The sequence below is a fragment of the Capsicum annuum genome, chromosome 4 (assembly GCF_002878395.1).
Source record: "Capsicum annuum cultivar UCD-10X-F1 chromosome 4, UCD10Xv1.1, whole genome shotgun sequence".
NCBI classification, from domain to species: Eukaryota; Viridiplantae; Streptophyta; class Magnoliopsida; order Solanales; family Solanaceae; genus Capsicum; species Capsicum annuum.
Genome location: NC_061114.1, coordinates 33,981,905 through 33,993,705, shown reverse-complemented (window position 1 = coordinate 33,993,705; position 11,801 = coordinate 33,981,905). Strand labels below are relative to the sequence as shown.

At 35.1% G+C, this 11,801-nt stretch overlaps 1 long non-coding RNA gene across 4 annotated transcripts; it reads right to left on the bottom strand.

Annotated features, from left to right (window-relative positions):
- Nucleotides 1-6,462: 6,462 nt before the first annotated feature.
- Nucleotides 6,463-11,506, bottom strand: LOC107868130. Of its 4 annotated transcripts, XR_007054458.1 has the most exons (6): nt 11,232-11,489; nt 11,008-11,099; nt 8,677-8,742; nt 7,216-7,656; nt 7,006-7,132; nt 6,463-6,899 (listed from the first exon to the last, which is right to left on the bottom strand). It is a non-coding gene; the product is annotated as an uncharacterized LOC107868130 (long non-coding RNA). The 4 variants fall into 4 exon arrangements; XR_001673667.2 differs by lacking the exon at nt 11,008-11,099 and having other exon boundaries at nt 11,355-11,506; XR_001673666.2 differs by having other exon boundaries at nt 11,008-11,489.
- Nucleotides 11,507-11,801: the final 295 nt, after the last annotated feature.

Here is an 11,801-nt window from a genome sequence, read left to right as displayed (position 1 = left end):
CCTATGGTATAAGACACCATAGCGCAAATGCGTCAGTACTTTGAATAAACTGGTATACAAGTGAGGTAGGCTGAAAACAATAGGTTCATAAGCATGAACAATACAAACTGACTGACTAACATGAACGTGATAATACATGCATACATATGTAACTATAACTGAGATCATGATAGGACTGAATACTGAGTTCTGACTACTGAGTCTACTGATATTGACATCTGAGTCACTGATGAGTGAGAAACTACTACTGTATTACTGAATACTGAGGGACTGATACTATGTTACTGATATATGGATACTGTTTCTGACAGTTCTGATTATGAAGAACTGGTCTGGTTAACTGTATCTGACAGTCCTAAAGCTGAATGCTAATAACATAAGTTCTGATAACTGATATAACTGATAACATGAGTGACTATATCGACAGTCCTGAACCTGATGAAACTAGCTGAGTTTCATATTGTATCTGAGTAACTAAATCTGAGATTAGTCCTATCTAGCGGGTGATCTCTAAATCTGATGATACCGTTACTAATTTACCATAGTTGAGATCAGTCCTGTCTAGTGGGTGATCCTGGAGTCTATTTATAACGATAAGAAGTGACTGTATCTGATAGTCCTGATTCTGTAACTAAAACTGTGGGATGTAATCATCTAACCTATATGCCCCATACTAAGCTAACTGGGGTCCAACCTATAACCCCAGCTGGAAAGGTGTTAGTATCGCGCCACTAGTAAAGACAATTGTTGTAGAGTCAGTCCTAATCTAGTGGGTGACCCCTGGGATCAGTCCTATATATTTAAATGCGCTAACAGGTGATCCCTAAGTATGTCAGTCCTATCTAACGGGTGACATCTCGTACCTACGCTAGCTACGTAGTTTTGGAACTTAGAGATTGCTTCTAGGAATCTCAGTCCTATCTAGCGGGTGATTCCCCACCCCTAGGCTCGCTCGGGGTTGGATCCTTCTCCCATCTGAAAGACACTGAACTGATTAACTGAGCTGAGCTAATTAACTAAACTACTGAACTGAGCTGATTAAATGAACTAAACTGGTGAACTGAACTGAGCTGATTAACTGAACTGAACTGGTACTAGTGGTATTGTCTAGCGGAGCTAAACTGAATTTACTGAGTTCCATTGACTGACGGAATGCACTGAGTTCTGAGGACTGACTGAGAATACTGAAGTTACTGAGATTACTAAGCTACTGAAATTACTGAGATTTCTGAGATTTCCTGAGTCACATGACTGACTGAGTTCTATGGATCATAGCTGGACTGAGGAGATCGTGAAACATGACATGGCTCTAGGCGCACAACTAAATGTTCGGGTACAAGTACCCCCAGGACTCGATGAGAAGAAACTGACATAGCATGGCTTACTTAAACACATGACCAACAACACAATTCATAATTCATATATTAGAGCACTTCATCAAACATGTGACATGCATAAGCTTGTACATACATGAAGATTTCATGATATCATACTTGTTGGGCATTGTTCCTTCATCTAGGCATTTAATCATACACATGGTAGGCATAGCACATGTAGACAACATTATACAACAATTAATCATCATGATTCATCTCTAATTTCATCATCTAGGGTTTATTCATAGGTTCACATGAATATACATTTATAAAAATCAATTCCACATAAAATTGATCACCCAACATAGATTTGAATTCAATTGATCATTCTCAACATAAACAAAACAAACCCAATATGAAATTCATAAACTTAAACTTAGAAAAGAGATTCTTGGGCTTCATGGACGAAAAGAGTCCATGAATGAACACTACGCATACTTGGGATGTGATTTCTTGAGGATTGATGGTGAAACCTTTTTGAACTTGAATCTTCAATGAAAAACCCTAATGTGTTCTTGAGAGGATTTTGACAGAATAAAGTATATTTTGGTGTAATTGAGGCTCAAATCCATATTTTTGAGCTTATATAGGGTAGGGAAATTGACCCTTTTAACCCTAGGACACTTATTTTAATTCTTAAGAAAAATTTCCCATTTTTCATCCTTGGCACGACGCGCAACTATCGCACCAAGTCACTGGAAAGTGACAAATATGAAATTGCACGGTGGCGCAACGCAGAGCTATCGCGTTGTCACCTTGTCTATGACCTAGAAGTTTGGCGCGACGCACTACTATCGCGGAGCATCACTGGAAATTGACAATTGTCATTTGAGCTATCTTCGCGACGCGCTGAAGGCTCAGGTGATACACTGTCTCACTAAAAAGGCTTTAACTCTTCACCCGAATGTTGGATTTGAGCGAATTTGGTATCGATGGAAAGCTTATTCGATTCCCCACATGATAAAATGTGAAAATATTAAAAATACTACGTGTAGAAAAGTGGATTCATCTTTCAAAGAAAGCTTCTAACATTCTTGAGAAACTTTTCAAGCTAGGAAAAGTATGGGGTATTACACCTACCCTCACAACAGCCCTCCGCCCCAACCCCTTCGGACATGACCCTATCCAACCATCAACTCCCACAGCCACTACTCCAAGAAAAATAATAAATGATAGTAACAAAGAAGCAGTAGGAAATACAAGGCACACGCAAATTAGAAGGAATAATCAAGAAAAATAAGTCACTCCCACAACTTAAAAATAAGTCCAGAGATGGAATAATCAGGAAAAAGTGGATATCAAAGTTTTGAAATCACCGGGTTAGTAAACTGATGCAGAAAATTCTAGTTGGAGCAGGAAAATATATAGCACAGTAATGGCCTAACACCAAGGGAAGCAACACAAATAATAAAAGTGGTGCAAGTCACCAATATACGATAACAGACAATCCCAAAATATTAAACGCAATTCAAGATACAAGAGATAATACGAGAATTAATACGAAAGGAGGAAATAGCAAAGTTTAGAAGTCACTGGGTTACGCTTGTAGTCCAAGTCCTCTTTTCTAGCATGGTATGTTGGATGTTGGATCTCGGCAAATTGATGCAAAAACTGGTCGCCGAAATATTATTGTCGGAGCTTCGCCAGAGTACCGTCGGAATTAGATCTGGTACTGTCGGACACAGATCTGGTCGGAAGCAGCAGAACCTTCAGATAGACCCACCGAAATTGGTCGCCTATGACTGGAGTTGTGTGCTTCCTCTGTCGCCGGAGTCGAGCCGATGGTGACCTTAACCTGCCAGCGAAAGCAATGGGTGGTTCGAACGACGAAAAGAGAAAGAAAAAGGAAGAGAGAAGAGGATAGAGAGAACGAGGGAGAGAAAGAATCCTTACTTATTTCCGGCGCTCCTACACCGTCGCCATCGCCGGTGTTGGCCAGTCAAGGATCAGTGAAACGTAAGGTTAGGTTAGTGAACGTTAGGATCCGTGTCTGTTAAATAAAGTTTATTTAATAATTATAAATGTTCCGACTACTTAGTCAGAAATTTAATAAATAATTATTTAATAATTATAAATTTTTCAACTGCGGTAGTCGAAAATTTAATAAATAATTATTTAATAATTATAATTATTCTGACTACTATAGTTGAAAATTTAATAAATAATTATAATTATTCCGACCACTGCAGTCGGAAAAATAATAAATAATTATTTAATAATTATATTTTTTCAACTACTGTAGTAAAATTATAATAAATAATTATTTAATAATTATTATATTTTTGATTACTATAGTCGAAAACTTAATATATATTATTTAAAAATTATTCTTTCGGCTACTTTAATCAGAATTTTAATAAATAAATATTCTTCCCGATTACTGTGGTCAGAAACTAATAAAAAGTTTATTTAATAAAATAATCATTCTGACTACTATAATCGGAACATTAATAAATAATTATTCTTCCGATTACTTTAGTCAGAATTTTAATAAAAAATTCTCCCAATAATTATATAATTAAATCTTACATTAGCTTGCACTGCGCTTAGATTATAAACAACATAACTAATGTATTTTTCACAATAGGATCAAACACGACAAAAATTTATTAATACAATCACTTTAAAACATCCAAAATAAACATCAAATCAAATAGTTTAAACATCTAAATGTCACAACAAAAAACAAGAACAATAACTACAATCTAATTATCATCAGAATTACTATCTTCCTCATCATGAAATACTTGCGGCATGTGCTTCTTAACTAACTCCTCAAATTTAGCAAACTTAGCAGCGTTAGCTACACATTTCTGCATCAATTCCATAATTCGCTTTTTCATCTCTTCCATTTCTTCCACAGTTTGCAAAGTAGAAGAGGAACTGAGAAACAATGAAGGACTACTCGGGGATTGGAGAACCCCTGTCCCGTATGTTCTACCTTTCTTTAGACTACCTACCACAGCTGTCCACATATTAGGCATATCTGCAGGTGATGGTTGGACCATGGTAGCATCCTCTGAAGTAGGTTGGGTTTGACGTCACTCTTCTATGCTTTTTTGAAATTCTTTCCAAAAGAAAAATTATTTGTCAGTATGTAAACAAGCAAATTTGAGTAATAATAAAACAATGTATATAAAAGTTATTATCTTACATATGCATTCTTAGCACGTGTTTCGATCCAATCTCCTCTTGTACCTTCCTTGTTTTTCTTCCTATGCGTCTCTTCGTAGACCTCAAGAAAAAAGGGCTCTTTTCTCCCATTTTCATATTCCTGCAAAATTTTAGAAAAAGAGATAGTACAAGTATGAAGACAAGTCCCGGCAGCAAGTATGAAGTCAATAAGAAATTGGGAACAATACATCATACACTTTGTCGCATGGGATTGAACATAGTAATTATACAAGGGTATACATCAGGAACGAGAAAGTTGAATTACTAGTTGTTATGTACCCCAATGTAGCATAGCATATGAATTAGGAAATGGAGATACTGTATCAGACACTAGGTAGTAAGTAATCAAATATAAGTTCTGTGCAATGGTCCACTTAGAAAGAGCAACTCAAAAGTTATTCAAGTTTTTGATGTAGTTCAATAGACCTCAACAAATTCATACCGATATCGTAGCTGTTAAGACAAGAACATTTCACTCAGTACCTTACAGAACTGTGTCAGATGAAAACACTCAATAAGACATGTCAGATAATATCATGTTATTATCCTACATTTCAGTGATATAAGTCTCGAGATCACTCTGAATACTAGGGCATGGAAAAGAACAAAAGATGTGAATAAGAAGGATTTTCAAGAATCCCATGGCTGCAAATGAGCTAAAGGTATAGCAACGGTACTTAATAATATTGTAATCGTAAATTGGATTTGATGAAATCTTGAGATAAGGAGCTATCCATATATAATGCTTTATCCTTGTACTATGCACATTCTTTTTATTTAGCTCAACTTGCAAAATTAAATTGTTAAACTCAGAGTGTGAAGCGTATTAAGTACTTTTATCAACAGCAAGCCCTTAGTTTCCTATGTATCGTTATTGTGAAAGGGACTAGAATAGAATTCTGGTTGAGCTATATTGTTTAAATTATAATAACATAGGTAAAAGTTGGTATCATTTCTTTGTAACACACCACATATTCTACACTTGCACTAAAGTCTATAATTGATCACTCATTTACTGGTTGCAGAAAATATCAATCTTAATAAATGACAACATTTATGCCTGATGTAATAGGTCAACTACATAAATGGAAAAATCTACCAGGGTTGAAGAAGTGTGTATTTAATTTTGATAAAGATATTCAGTGTCCCAATTTATGTAATACATTTAAAGTGAACTAAAAGCACAAGGTCCTTGAAAATCAACAAAATTTAATAACACTTCAAATGCTATTGTTAGAATGTAACCGGTAAGAGTAATAGTCAAGATACAAGAGGCCGATGTCATATTAGCATAGTCTGCCTTGCTCTGGAAGTAAGGGAACAAACACTAGACTGTGACCTAATAAGATAAAGGTCGAGATAAGCTAAAGAGTCCAATGGTTGTGGAAGGGTCTGAGATCTTCGCCAGCCGTTACTAACTAAAGTGAAGTGCAGATAATGAACTTAATAGGGTTGAGATTCTTAAATGATGCTCCGTTGGTGTTTATCTATAAATAACCTTCTATCTGCGCGGTGCAAACCACCTGACTTTTAGTCATTCACTAGCAATACAGTTCCATAGCTTTCAAGAGTTGTAATACAAAAAGGCTCACAGCCTTCTTTCAAATGGCATTGCCCGCCAACTACATTGAGATTCAGACTAATTCAATTACTTAATTCCGTTATCCAAACTTTGTTTCTTTGTTTGTTGCCGGCTACATTGACAGCTTCACACCAACGACTACCTTATAGTAAGAGTGTTACTATAAATACTTTGCTCGTTACTTCCAATTAAGTCATCACCTCTCTAACTCAACCACTAATTCTCTTCTTCTTACTTTTTAAAACCATCAGACAATGTAATACAAGATCAAGTTCACAACAAAAGAAACAAGCAACAACAAGAGCAATAAGATGTCAACAACAATGCTAGTGAATCGAAATAGGCCACACACAGCTTCACTAGACTTCAAGATGAACAACAAGAAGAAGATAACAATAATGAATCGAAAAAGCCCCACACGACTTCACTATGTCACGGTTTAAAATATTGAACTAAACCAAACAAATCAGAAATGTAAACTAATACTACGAGTCAACGTTGGTGGGTAGCGAAACTCATCAAACCTCTTGTGTTCAACGAGCCACTCATTTAAGACACTCTATTTGCCTTTGCCCGTTCCCTCCTCGCCCTATATTCAAGAGTATCCCATTTTTCCAAGAACTAGACCCACACATCAGCATTCAGTCAACCAGGTTTTTCCAAGTTCCTCCGGGCCTCATACAAGTGTTCTTTGATCCATAGAGCTGCTTTCAACTTGAAATGCGTTGTATTTCATTTTCATGACAAGAATTCCATGCACACTTTGTCTGCAAAATAGCTCAATATAAAGTCATGAAATGAGTTGACGGATACAAAGGTAAATTCATCATTGATAGCATACTGAAATGGTAAATTCTTTGATTTTGATTATACCATAAACTGGTTCCACATAAGAATTCTGACGTCGAGTCGAATCTCGTTCCAGCTACCCCACGGCTTCGTGTAAAATGGTTTAATTGCTTCTATAACCATATGTCCGCCGCTACACGTGGGAATAAACCTGCAATAAAATTATATTAAATTATCTTAGCTTTCAAAAATTTTAAAAATTACGGAAAAACATAAGGTTGACTTAACCATTACCATCAGGGGCGATAATTAGCCTCCCGTTGCCGTCATATTCTACTACCTCTTTAAATTTCAGAATATGGGAAGCAGCTGTTGTAGCATTACACGTTGTAGCACTATCAATGCATGACGATGTTGATGTGCTAGGGCCTCTAATTCTCAATCCAGAAAGGATAGGTTGGATGGTGTTGAAGGTACACAGATGAAGAGCTACTATGTAGACTATTATGGGGAGAAGAGGGTTGGAACTGGTGGGCCAATAGGGGCATGAAAAATGCATTTGGTAGTGAAATAGTTGCCCTTGGAGGAGGAAGAATATTTGTAGTAGCTGGTTGAAGAGTTGTGGTAACAGGTGGTGGTGGTGGTGTTGTATATTGACCTGCGGGAAGATTATCAAGTCCTTTATTACCTTTCTTACGCCGTCCATTACCATGACCTTTTGATGCCATTGATTTTCTTAAAAAAAAAAAACACCAAATGGAGTTAGTCTGTGTTATGCTACCCAGATACGTTTCTTAGATCAAAAGAAAATTAAATTCTGCATTCCCTATAGTACTAAGTGAAAGAAAGCCTTATCCTGTCTCGAATAGTGAGATGCTAAGTATATGTCCTTGTATTTGTCAATATGATCAGATAATTATTACATTTAATATATGTTATCTATTTTTTAAGGTGTTTGCATACACGTTAAGAAATACATATACAACACTCAAGAAATCATAAACACGAAAGACTTAGCCACCGGATAAATTCTGAACTACACCAAAGACTTCACAAATAAACAACTTGTTTTATGCAGAGGAACTAAAGAAGTAGGATTTAAGAAAATGCAACAAGACAAGCAAATCATGCATAGTACCAGTAGTTTTACCACTACTATTTAATCAAAAAACCAGAAATGTTCTTACTGGCACTACAAATGTTAACAAAGAAAAGACACTATATTGTCAAGAAAAATAGCAAAAAGCAGCAGCTAAAATACAATTCAAGACCTTGTTACAACACATTACTACTATTAATAACAACTCATTCATTTTCCATCTACACAAAACAACAACAATAATAATAGATAAGAGAAACAAAACAATAACAAGAGAAAAAACACCAACAACAATTTTCATACATTTCAGGGCTTTTTTTATCTGCTTCTAGAACATGTCTTTTTTAAAATAAAAACTGGCCTTTTTTTAAATAAAACTAAAACCAGAAAGGACAAACTAGGATTCTTCCTATATCCAAAAATCTTTCTATGTTATACCCGTCACGAGGAATAAATGGATATGCAAAAACAAAATCTAGTAGCAAGATACAACGTTGCAAAACCCATATGAAATTTCTTCTTCAGAAACGGTCAAAATTCTTGTCCGCTTATTAACACTCAAAAACATTTCTAATAGTTGGTAAGAAATATAATAAAATTCGACTATGCATCCACACATATAACTACTAGGAAAGGCAAAGGATTAAGTTCCATACCTCATCAGTTGTATCGGTGGTTGCAAGTTTTACCCTTCCACTAATTGGATCCTTGTAAACTCGAATCTGGAACAAATTTTTACCACAAATCCCACTCAAAACTCAAAGAGAAACAAAGTCTAGGGAAAAAAATCTCATGAAAATACAAGGTAATAATAAGACTCTCTAACACATCCAAAATACAAAATGCTTTTACTGAGATAATATAAAAATTATTAACTCTGCGTATATAACTTATTTTATTTTTATTAAGTTTACGCTTAACTGACTATAATAATAGGATTTAATCTATATACATACACAACTAATTTATATATATATACGTACTTTAATCTGTGGTGGCAAAATCAGTTACCATTTTACTAGGTCATCAATTAATTCTTGTTTTGGTTTTCATAAAACTTAAACTCATTACTATCTTAGTTTTCAGGCGGAACCAGTTTTCAAAGAATCAAGTAGATATGCAGAACTAGCAGATCCACTATTTCAAGGAGATTTTCCAAAGAGAAGTTTTAATCAAGCGGTTACAAATGAAGTCGGGGTTTCAGATCTCACGTATATCTTGTCGTTTCTTCCTTTATTTTTCCTGGAATTGAGCCCCAAGGTTCAAATCTCAGGTCTATCTTATTGATTTTTCCCTTCTTTATCTACATCCATGGGGGATGGGCATGTCTTGTGTCCTGCCCCCATATGTTTTCATTATGTACTTTGTTCTTTTTCTCCTTCCATATTTGTTTGGTTTTATTCTTTTAAAATCCCACCAGATCCCTCATGTGGGATTATATTGGGTATGTTATATTCTTCTAAAATACCCTAGTCAGGCGCATTGAATTCCATATGCTCCTTCTGTCATCGTTGTTAAATGGGTTCAACTGATCCCAATATTTCTCCATAACTGTGCATTCATCTTCTTGAAATTCTGGATATGTTGTTGTTACTACAAACTAAGAAAAAGTGATAGCAAATGACAGTCTGTGGGTCAATTAATATACAAAAATATAAAGATACGTAGTTATATATAAAATATATGTAGTTCTGTATTTTTCATTTGCAATTATGGACGTGTAAGTAGTGTAAATCTAGTTTAATTTGGGTGGTTTATTATACTACAAAGTTTGGTACTACTAATTGTATCGCTTTGTCACCGTGTAGCATAGCCTACTCCTCACATTGTTCTTATAATAGATGTTCTGAAAAGTATACTAATTAGCATGGAACATCCAGGTAGGCGGTTTATGAGGATTGTAGTTTTCTCTGTAGCAGGAGACCAATTTGAACAAGGCAGATAGTGAGAAAGACAATAAGCATGAAGCACAGAGTAAGCAAGTAGATTCTTCTGTGGAAGCAGGGATGAGCAAAGCCCCTTCAGCTGGTAGTAAAAAATCTACTTCTAAGAGTGAGGCAAGTTTTATGTTTTATGGCAGATAACCTCTTACTAATTTGTTAGGTGATCTGCAGTCTGTGTTGTAGCTTCATAATTGTTTAACAGTTTTTTTAAATGCTTCTGGTTTGGTAGATCCATGCAGACAAAAGCTCCCTTTACTTTGGTGGTGTTCATTTGAGTATACAAGAGTCCATTTTGCGACCTTTGGGGTTCACTAGAGGATCCCTTCCTTCTAAATACCTTGGAATACCTTTTACTGCCAAGAAGACTACTATCCTCAAATATAAGACACTCCAATATAAGATGCTTGCTAGAGTAAAATCTTGGACATATAGGAACCTATCATATGCTGGCATAGTGTAGTTGATTAAGACAGTGTTATTTTTCATCCAAGTCTACTGGTCTCAAGTATTTATCCTTCTATGAACAGATATGTAGATCGAATGAGTGCGTCTTAATGCACAACATACAATAATTACTATAATTCTAAAAAGAAGATTGGATTCAATTAAACAAAAATATGACTAGTTCTGAAATTTTTCTCCACCATCAGTACATTAGTTAAGTTTTAGCTCACATTCTCCGAAGGATTTTTCGTAATTCAACTAGTGCAAGAATTTTTGATATCGATGGACAACTTCAATCACGTAATCCATAAAACGGATGTGCCTATAGCACAAGTTCTGCAGTCTAGGACTGTAACGAGAACTACTAACGCCCAAATAATGAATGAATGGAAATCCAAGGCCAACCAATATATAGTCTAGGACTGTATAGACGTTGTGGATTCATATAACGAACCCCAATTAGTTTTGCAAGCAAAAACAGAAATTACAAGAAATTTACATAACTAAAACATGGGTATGGCATTTTAAGGGAGGATGGAGAAAACACAAGGATTCAGCAAAAGGCAAAAATGGAACGTCCGAAGCGTAAGCAGAACTTACCACTAACTCAGAACGTCCGAAGACCTTACCACTGCCTCAGATACTCAGATATAGAAAACCAAAAACCAAAGTTTCACAGCATTTGGAACAAACTAAATGGGCATTTCATCAAACCAAAAGAGCGTCAGGTCAATAAAGTTGAACAAATTTTCTTTCTCGTAGAAAAAAGCAATTGCGAAAGAAGAAACAAGCAGATATTCTGAAAAATACATACATGTACTCACCATCCATATAGCACAATTGTGCATTGCAACGAAACACTTAATAACAAGTGCTTTGAGGGTTCGTTCTACATACTTTAGCTTGTAACATAAGAAGAGCGACCATGTACTTGAACAAATTTTTACCTCAAATTCAGTGAAATTGACCACTCCGCCGTTACTTGAACAATTTTTGAGAGAGAAGAGACAAGAGAGCCGAGAGAGAGAGAACCAGAGAGAAGCGTACCCTAGTTTAGAGAGAGTGAGGAAGTGAGAGAGAAAATTGCGAAAGCGTACCCTAGTTTAGTTTATTTTTTATATAAATTATTTAATAATTAAATATAAATTTCACTACATCAATCGGGTAGAAATTTAAAATATTTAATTATTTAATATTTTTAACTACACCAATCGATAGTATATTTGACATATTTAATTATTTATTCTTTTCAACTACTTCAGTCGGTTATATATTTAATACAATTAAATTATATATATAAATTAATTATTTATAAGATTTTCGATTACAATAGTTGAAATTTTTTTAATTATATTTAATTATTTAATATTTTCGACTACATCAGTCGTTTATAT